The sequence below is a fragment of the Anomalospiza imberbis genome, chromosome 19, assembly GCF_031753505.1.
Source record: "Anomalospiza imberbis isolate Cuckoo-Finch-1a 21T00152 chromosome 19, ASM3175350v1, whole genome shotgun sequence".
NCBI classification, from domain to species: domain Eukaryota; kingdom Metazoa; phylum Chordata; class Aves; order Passeriformes; family Viduidae; genus Anomalospiza; species Anomalospiza imberbis.
Window position 1 is genome coordinate 11150390 of NC_089699.1, and position 10267 is coordinate 11160656.

A 10267-nucleotide genomic window follows, 5' to 3' on the forward strand; every position below is an offset into this window, starting at 1 on the left:
AAAACCCACAGGTCTCTACATCCCACAACCTGAGCTGGTCATCTCCAGGCTGGAATGATGCTGGAAGGCCCCACCAACAAGGGACTCAAAATGGTGTCTTAATCTGCTGCCTTGGTCAAGTAGAGAAAGGCAGTAAAAAGCTCAGTGACTACAAACTGAATCAAGAAGTATTGAGACATGAAATAACACAGAAGCTCTTCACACTAATTAAAAACTGTATATGCAAGCTGTGGGACATGGGTGCTGGGGCCTCACCTGAAGTCTTGAAAGCTGAAGTACTCCAAAGGCATATCTGGAATATTAGAAATTAATTTCCTTCTAAGTCTACGAGGTCTTTTTTGCTAAAAGCTTAAATTGAGACTGGATGGTGTTCGCAGAGGCACGTTCCAGTTCAGCCACTTCCTAATGGCTGTAATGCAGAAAACACTGAAATGCCACAGGCTGTAACATGCAGGTGTTCAGGCAAAAGAATCACAGGGGTCCCTATAGGCCCTGAATCAGTGAACTGTGCAGAGTAATTAAACACTCTCACAACTGAAGATGACTTTGGCTTCCTTTGCTGAAAGGCTCAGTGTGCAGCTGGTCACATCATCCTCAGAAGTTTTGCTTGGCAATCCTGAGCATCAAGACAGAACAGAATCTGATGTATGTGTGCATATACATACATACATACATATATATAAATATATACACACACACACATATATATATACACAGACACATACATATATGGCCCTTCTGTGTGACTCCATGGAGCAAACCAGAGAAGGGATCAGACTGACAAAGGAAGAGAACCTCTCCGGGAGCATTGGCAGCTGACACTGTGGCTCAGTGACCGACAAACACCACACACGGTGGGGAAGCTCAAGGCACAGTTTCAGCTTCCCAACCAAATACCAGCTAAAGAGAAACTACAGCTCAAGTAAATTGAGGTGCAGAACTCAGGGAGCTCCCAGGCTTGGGGAGTTCTCTGCATCCCTTCTGTTAGGCTGCTACTGGTAAGTAATTCTACCAAGTGACTTAGTTGAGACAGTGGTTCAAACCAGAACATGTCCATACTGACCAAAGAAATGAAGCTCTGCTTAATAACCTCTGTAAAATTATTCTCCCAATTTGAGAAAATAACTTTATTCCCAAAAGTACTCAGAAACATGCTTAAATTACACTGTGTTTACATGCCACCCTGTATAATGGAGGTATAAGCATGGACTTAAGAACCTTGTGCTGGGTATTTGAAGATATACTGGGGAGTCAAGGAGAAGAGGAATACACTTGTCCTCCTGCCAAGTCTTTTAAGAAACACCAAAAAAAAAAAAAACCCTAGACATCATTAAATATAAAATCATGCTGTGAACATAAACTAAAAAAAAATGTACTAATTGAAGACTATGGAGATTTATAAAAGTATATACTGAAATGAGGGACAAAAAGGACACTGGACAATCTAACGAGTACAAAGAAATGTAATACTGCATCTGTACAGCATCTCCCAATCTACCACGCAATGGGAAACTGGTTTCCTCACCTCCCAGAGAGGAACTGAGGCAAAGAATGGTTATATGACTTGCAAAATGCTATATCAGATCTGGGAAGGTGCCCTGTGAGGTGACTCAGTGATCTCTGCCCCCACACACCAGCCAGAGGAATTGTTTCCAAACCAACACCCAGGTCACTAAAGCTGATAAGGACCAAGGGCCAGGGACACTGCTGCTTGTCACAATCATGTGTCCAAGCCTTGCAGATACCTGGTTTAGTACAGAGGGTGACTATTTCTGATTAAAAGTTTAGAGCATAGCACAGCAAGCCCACACATCTGACAGATCCCAAAGTCTCATCTGGAATGAATCAGTATCAATTCAGACTTTATTTAAACATATTGTTTAAATACAGTTTATCCCTCCTGATGCTGGTTGAGAAGTTCAGTCTTTCAAGTATACTCTCTTACATTGAAATTTTCTTCTCTTTAGGAATAACTTGAAAACCCACAAGTGCATAGTTACAGTGGTCAGATATCTTCCTCCTATTATCATCAATCTGTGTTGCTTTTCACTAGAAACCAGGCTGACGTGTCTGTGGGACTGTACCCACCACGGCACAACAGCAGTGTTTGGGAATAGTGACAGCAGGGACCAGATGAGACTACAAAACATTGTGCCATATGCATAATATACATAGCTTCAGTACATGGAGAGAAAGCTCCCAAACTTCCTGAGCCAAGAGAACTAGGAGCAAAATTTATAGATCAAATATGTATTTTATTTTTTATAACATTATGTACCTCTGTAACTAACAGCATTTTCCTAGAAATTCACAGTTTGGCTTCCAATAAATTTGTCCTCTTGGACTATGTTATTTGCTGCTGTGACATCAGCACTCACTTCTCCTGCAGCTCCGCTGAGTGACAGCATAAAAACGCTGGTTACACTGATGGCACAAGATGCTCTGCCTGAGATAGAAAACCCTTTCATCAAATGCACTTTGAGCTTATCTAGAGAAGGCATCATGACTTAAGAAGCTGCTCGCTCAGCTCTGGTCAGCAGATCAAGCAGTGCAATTTGTCCCCACTCAGCAAAGCAAACACAAATCCTGAATGGTACTAACACACCCATGCCTCAAATGAATAGTGTGCTTAAGTGTTTTCCTGACTGAACCTGGACTGCAGCCTGAGGACCAACAGAGCACCTTCTGCCACCTTCCAGAACGTGGAAGAGTACCTGGCTCAGAAGAGCAAGTGCCTCTACTGATTTCCACAGCACTTTTCCTCTTGGGTAATTATCAGCAAAATCCAGCTCAAGAGTACCACCTAGCCTTCCTCCAACATTTTACAGATACTAACCAGTAAGCTCAACATCACCAAATTAGGTAGCTATTAACCCTTGCACTTGTCCTACAACAGATTTAAAAGATGGACTGAGGACCAGGGAAGGTCAAACTCTACCACAGTATGAAGGGGTGCAAGAAATACAGGTATTTCTGCTGTATCCCACACAACCTTTGCTCAGAAGGCAAACTCCCCTCTCTGACCTCCTCCTGTGCTCTCTGCCACATTCATTCCCTCTTAGCAGCTAGTGCCAGAGCTGAGCCAAAGGGACTGACTGACTCAGCAAGGGATGCCCAAGCCTTTGCTCAGTATAGGAGACACCAGTGTCAGTCTCATGGCACTGCCTTGGGAAGGGGACAGCTTCCCACAGCCTTTTTTCCCATAATGATGGACTGGAGAATGTTTGTGTGTTCAGGAATAATCACAGTATAATGTCCCAGCCCACCCTCAGGATTTTATAACCCCCCAAAGCCACTGACTCATACACACTCCAAGTGGCAACCAGCCTCTCCACAGGCCCACTGTGCCCACCAGTGATGCAGCCACTTCTGAGCTGAAGCACAACAACACATAACATCAAAGAGCAATATCTTCTTATAGTTTAGCCTAGGAAACAGAGGATATGAGCGCACTCCAGGAAATGCAGGGCATAAATTACACTGGGGGGTACCTACAGCCCAAAGCACAGTTCTCCCGCGTAGCCTGGTAAGTGGAAGGACAAGGTAAAAGCTCCTATGTGGTGCGCTAACTGTTGCATTGTGCCGGCCAGAGGCGACTCAAAATGAGCCTGGAAGCAGCTCCAGTGCCTGTGTAACAGCCTGGTCACAAAGCAAGGACAGAGACACTCCTGGCCATGAGCTGGGAGGCCTCAGCAATGCTGGTTTGTGCCCTCAGGACTTGGTGGCTGTAACCTCTGATTGCTCAGGAAAACCCTCATTCAATGACAGTGTAAACACCCAGAGTTGTCCAGCCTGGAATTGTGCCAGACCTCTGGCATGAAATTCCTTTTACTTGGAGGAAAAAAAAAAATCCAGATGATCTGAGTGGAGAAGAAGAGACATGTTGCAAAGGCAATGCAGAAGATCTGGGATTTGTTCTTAGCTCCACCCAGCCCTTGTGATCATAATCCTTTGTTTGCCCTTTTTTTTCTATTTAGATTGTAAGTTCTTCAAGACAGAGACAGTCTCTTGGTATTTGTTTATACAGAGTTTATACATCAGTCCCAGGGATTACTGCAAGGAGAATAATCTTTAATGACCACAAATCACTGCGACCCCTGTTTTAGAAATCCTCTAATGTGTGTCAAATAGATGTTCAAAAAGAGGCTCCAAACGAATTACAAGATCTAAGATACCACAACAGCTCACCACGCCAGTTGCTGTCCATTAAATCCAGCTAGGAATCAAATCCCTGTATTCTTGGCTGTAACTTACTTTCTTGAGCAGACTGGCAAATGAGTCTCAGTGTGACTAGGAGCACTGTGCCTTTCCTCCCACAGTTCACTTGACAGAGAACTAAGAGAAGTCACTTCTCTTTTTGCTGCATTAAAATCAAACCAACAAAAACCTAACAAATAAACAAAAAAACCCCAACCAAAATGAAACAAAAAAACCCCTACAATCACAGAGAGAGAAATTCAACACTTCACAGGAACTTAGACAGAACTCTCTTCTACTGGGAGCTTTAAAATAAAAGTAGGATGTCCAAGGCAGGGCTGCTGACCTTAAAAGTGTGCCTGGGGCACAGGCAGGAAGACAGAAGAGAGACAGAAAATGCCAGGGAGGGACTCTCTGATTGGCATCTGTTAAACACAGAGCTGCATCTTGAATTTTCTTCTAAATTCTGAGCAGCAGCGTCAAGAGGGAGTGCCAAGGGATGAGCACCAACCACCTCTGAGCCCAGGCAAACCCAGAACCCAGCATGAGCCTTATGGCAGATTTGTTTCTCTGGGACTGCCTGCCTTCCTCCAATGGCTGACCACAGCTCCTCCACCTTCACTCACGTGCTACAGTTACTTTAGCATACTCCCAGAACTAAAATACATTAAAAACCAAAAAATTCCATAGTTTCAAGGGGTTTCTCTAACCAACAAAACCCCACCTCAGAGAGTTTTTCATCCTGTATGTTCTCCAGAAATGGCATCATGAACATTGCAAGCTTTTTTTAAAGGAAGTTTGGTTCCCTGCAGTCACTACCTGTCTTCTCTTTAGCACCTATCCCCTTCCCGGGGAAGCAGAGCCCAATCCAAACAGAGCTGTGCAGATATTAGGGCAGATGAGATACAGGTTTGCTGTGTGCAGACTGCAGATCCAGGGTTTGTTTAGAAAAATGACTCTGGTTTACTTCACGTGTCCATTCCTACTGCACTTCTTCCAATTGAGATAATTAAGGAAAATTTCCTTGTGCTTGAGGAAAAACTGATTGTTCCCTAATATTCGTTCAGTCCTTATAATGAAGCTCATTTTGGTCCTGAAGTCAGTCCCGTTCAAGTAAAGTGCTTGTTTGCATTTAAGATCTTACGGGATGTTAAGATGAATCAAGGTGCTTGGGGCTGTCAAGTTGAAAGCTTAATATCTTCAAATTGCTGTCCAGGTTACTTTGAAATATTTATGTAATGTACCTTTCTTTCCTGGCAAATTACCATTAATGGGAAAGGAGTTTAGAATTACCTACCAGAAGCACCGAAGTCCCTTTAATGGTAACAATTATTCACTCTAACTTTTTTAATATACAATTTCTCCTGTAGTACCTTCAAAATAGCTGCAATTCCAGCAAATGTTTTATGTTAATCTAAATTCTGATTCTATCTTACTCATCCTTCTCAAAGCGGCTGCCTTGAGGAACCACACAAAGCAATGATTTCACTCTTCTGACTGTGCATTTGATGCAAAAAATCCTCTTACTGTTTTTAAAAAGGCTGAATCTGCTTCAGTTGGAAAAACAGACTATTCAGGTATCAATCCAAGACCTATTAAAGCCAGAAGAATATATTAAAAAAACTGCTCTTCAAAGGGGCTAATAAGTCAACAGTGGATATTTTCATGTGGAGTTACTCAATTTTAGATAATTATCATAGTCATAAAAGTCAACAGCCTCTCTCTTAGCTACCTAAAATACTCAAGAACATGTTTACTCAGAGTTCATTAAAAAAATAACATCCATTTGAAGAAAATAGCATATTTTAGGTGAAATAATAAAGAACAAAATACTTCCATGCTGAAATACCTGCATGCCTCACATGGATCCCCTTGCTGAGAGTCAAAGTCTACAAATGAAACTCATTTAAGAGAACTGTAGAAAACTTGGGAACCAAAATTAAAACAGAGAGGAAGGGTGGTTTGGGAACATGCCAGCAGGCAGGACATTTGTGAGATCTGGGGGCTATTGTTGCAGAATTCCTGCTTGAACTTAGGTGAGCTGCGCACCCTGTGCAGTTCCCACCTGGAACACCAACCTACCTCCACCTCTGCCTGCCCCAGCCCTCCTCTTTGGAGTGAAGAAAGACTCCCTCAAAACATACTAGCACAGTGCTTCTTAGCACAAAACAGTTCATTTTAGAGCGGGAAGTTGGCCACCACCGTATTTCAAGCAGCTGCAGAGCACAGTGCAAGCCCTTGCCCTGGTGCCATACTGCCAGGAAACAGCCACAGCTCTGTCACGTATCAACCCAAACCAGTTCAACTTTTTTTTTTTCCTGATGTCCCCTAGGCTATTTCAGAAATGCACACTAATTCATACTCTAGTCACAGAGTAATTTTACCAGAAGTAGTGAGTGAGCCCCAGTTCTGCTGGGCCATCAACCCCACCCCAGAATGGCACAACAGCAGGTGCTCCCCAAGGAACTGGGATCAAGGTAAGGAATCTCCTGCAGTTCAGCAGGTAGCACGTGGGTGATGCTGCAGCCTCCTCTGCTATGGAAAGCTTTTAACTGGTAGGTCCCAATATCAAGACTGATAAGCTACAGAAGAAGTGTAGAAGCCAAAGGAGACTCTGCAGCCATGAGTTGCCCTTTTTACTGTTCTTTTTAATATTTTGTCTGAGCATTAGGTTGAAGCTTTTTTGATTCAGTCCAAAACAAGAGGGAAAAGCTGCCTGTAAGGTACTTGCCCTTGCTGAGCTGGAGAGTATTTCAGAGAAGATGGAGACCCAGAAGGATAAACTCTGGGCACTGAAGGGCTGCATGAGAGAAACATGGGATATCCAGTGGGATATCCACTAAGTTCCAGGGACAGAACAAGCACCTGGATAGGAAAGTTAGTATAATGTCCCCTAGGATCAGAAGAAATGTGAAGACAGAAGATAATGGAATAAAGTTTTCAGGGAAAACACTAAGCACTGCAAATACACAAGCACACTGTTAATACTGAGGCACTCAGGCAGCTCAGTATGTCTCTATTTTCTTCCTTAAGCCAACTGCAGTGACTGGCAGGATGCTGAGATGATACGATACTTTCCTATGAGAACAAAACAAAACCAAACCAACAAAAAAATTGCAGCCCTCCCAGGAACTACTGCCTGTTTATGAACAAATAAACCATTAAGGCTCTTGGGGAAATGGAATACTCTGGTCCCACCAACAATGAGCAGGTAAATAGGATTGAGATGTAAAAGCTGTGTGTGTAGAATACTGCAACAGAGCTGCAGCTCTTTCAGAGTTGAGTGCAAGTACTTACCTTCCCAGTTCTGGTACCAAATCAATCTCACATGCCCTATATTTACCTGCACTTGTGCTCTGGCCTCTCTCAGACTGCAGGATAAAAAGATTTTTTTTTTCTTTTTTTTTTTTTTTTTTGTAAAGGGATGTCTAGACAGTTTTCTTCACATCAGACAAAAAGCGATCACACAGGAAATTCAAAGGAAAATCTTGTGGGCTGCTATAAAATAGAGGTATTCAGGATGAGGATGGCAGTTCTGTTCCCTAACAAGGTTCTCAGTGTGGGGTGAGTGGCCCACCTGCAAAGGCCAACAAGATTTCACCATCCTAGCTTTGCTCCCAGGATGAAGAAATTCGAAGGAATCACAGGAATCCTTCAATTTTCATCTCAGCGCCACTGAAACCAATGAAAGCTGCCCGTGTAAACCACTGCTGCATCACTGGGTGTGACACTGAACATCAAAATCACCCACACGGGACTCAGGTCAGCACTGAAAGAGAAAATCCAATGGGAGTAAGTGTCATTCCCATCAATTTGTAGCAAATGAGTGGAAAACAGTCATTAAATTGAGTTTCTGCTCCTTCCCTCTATTAAACACACTTAAAAAATAGATCTTTGAATCATCTCATGATTCATCACAGCATAACACAAAGTATTGAGTGACCTATCTGGTTACATGGGCAGGTGACACATGAGTGGAGCAAAGTTTCAAGATCAAGAAAGAATTTGGCTGTGTCAATACAGCAGGTGTCAGCCTGATTCATTAATTTTCATCCTAACTATGCCTCTATGTGAACTAATTAAAGAGAATTTAGAAGTATTTTAATTTTTTTTGGAGCCACACCAACTAAACAAGAAGAGCTTTGAAATATGTTTTATGTTCCAATATTTCTTTTTCTTCCTCTGGCTGTATTACAATCTGGATGGACAAAAATCCAAGTTCATCAAAAATTGTCAAAGTTGCTGTGTATGAAATGGATGGGTTTTTCAGTTTTTCTTTGCTCCATTTTAGTTTATACAATATGGAAAAATGTTCATCATATTTCCCTACAAAGGCAAATATCCATAGCCTTTGACAAGACTTTAAATGAAAAATTATACAGTAAAAAAAAAAAAAAAACCAAAAAAAAAACCAAAGACATGCAGTTTAGAAGAAAAATATATTTTAATAATGTTTACATTTTAGATAAAAGACCATTTCTCAGTTAAAAGCTTTCCTCAAATAACCCATCTCTTTCTTTTTGCTTCTTATGCTTTCAAAATTCTAAAACCAACATAGGAAACAAGACAGGAAAGAATGAAGGAAAAAGAGGTTTAGACAAGAAATGCATCCACTCCCCTTCAAAAACTCTATCAATTTACATCAAGTTCTCAAGCCAATGTAATTTATAGTGTTGGTCTAAGAGATATAAAATTTATATTTAAACATAACCTTAGCTAATGACGGAGAACTTGCAATTAATAATTTTATGTTTAAATCCCACAAGAAAGTTTTATTGTTTAATATGACCATTTTAAGGCAAAATGATTACTGAATTGCTGCTGTCACCCAAATGACAATATTTTAAGAGACTCTAGGAATAACTCTTCCAAAAGCAATTGCTTCATCTTCTATAAAAAGTCATGCGAGGCATTCAGTAAGACAGTATTCATATCAGAGCAGCTGAAACTCCCAGGGCAAACATGACAAGAGGATTCCTCATGAAGCTTTTAAGGGTTCCATAACATTTTTTCTTGCCTCTTTTTTGGTTTTCAAATAATATGTATAATTTTTTACTGCCAATAAAGTTTACTGGTATTTTCATGCCTAGCAGTCACTCATGGTGGAAATCAGAGCAGGGATTAAGGAGGATGCTATTTTTAAAGTTCTTCTGGCAGAAATTGCTTCTCCTCCATGCAAGAAAGTAAGCTGTGGCTAGCATGCTCTCCTGCAACAGGTAAAGCATGGCTACAGGAGACAAAACCAGAAAGCCTGGAGGAAGGGCTTAGGCTTGGGGACTGGTTTTTATTCACCATGGTGTGCCACACAGGGCAAAATTCATCCTTTTAACAAGAAACAAGGGAAAAATTAAGTAGGCATCATGCACACCTTGTTCGGAGAGCTGAAACGGGAGCTGAGTGGCAGGACAGCTTCAATTTCATCTGACTTGAGTAAAATCCAATTAATAAAAGAACTGGAAAATCTGAGTGGTGGGCAGAAAATCCTCGTTCCCTGTCAGTAACTCTGAGATGGGCAGGCAGGGCAGCAGCCACTCACACAGCTCCATGTCAGGGGTGCCGCATTGGAAAAGTAAACTTTAAAGGATTTCTGCTGGGAGTGACCATGCTTGGAAGTCTCTAACTAAGCAGCGCTGTCATCATACCTGAGCTCCCTGCAGCTTTGGCATTTTCCTTTGTCATCTGTTTGCTGAACTTCACGAGTCTTGTGCAGCTTTCCCATTCCCCAGCTACAGCAGGGCACTGTCTTAGCAACAGCAACAACAACAACAAAGGGACAAAACCCATGCAGTTATCTCAGCAGAAGTATTACATGATCTAGTGTTTAACACATTTGAAGTAAAGACCCGAACGACAAAAGCCAAGGAGCCGGGAGCGGGCGCGGAGGCCGGGCCCTGGCAGCCGTGTCCGAGTCCCCGCGCTGCTGTGCCGGGGACAGCGCCCAGGCCACGGCCGGCCCGCGGTGCCTCGGCTCCCCAGCAGGAGTTCATGCTCGCCGTGTGTCTGGACACAGCCTTGGTCAACACTGGGAGGCAGAGAGGAGCTGGGGTCGGAAATAAGTGGAATTCCTGAG

At 42.4% G+C, this 10267-nt stretch overlaps 1 long non-coding RNA gene across 1 annotated transcript; it reads left to right on the plus strand.

The window, feature by feature from the left end:
• Positions 1-6815: 6815 nt before the first annotated feature.
• On the plus strand, positions 6816-8086 carry LOC137485331 (uncharacterized). The gene is made up of 2 exons (XR_011005281.1): positions 6816-7408; positions 7620-8086. It is a non-coding gene; the product is annotated as an uncharacterized lncRNA (long non-coding RNA).
• The last annotated feature ends 2181 nt before the right edge of the window (positions 8087-10267 follow it).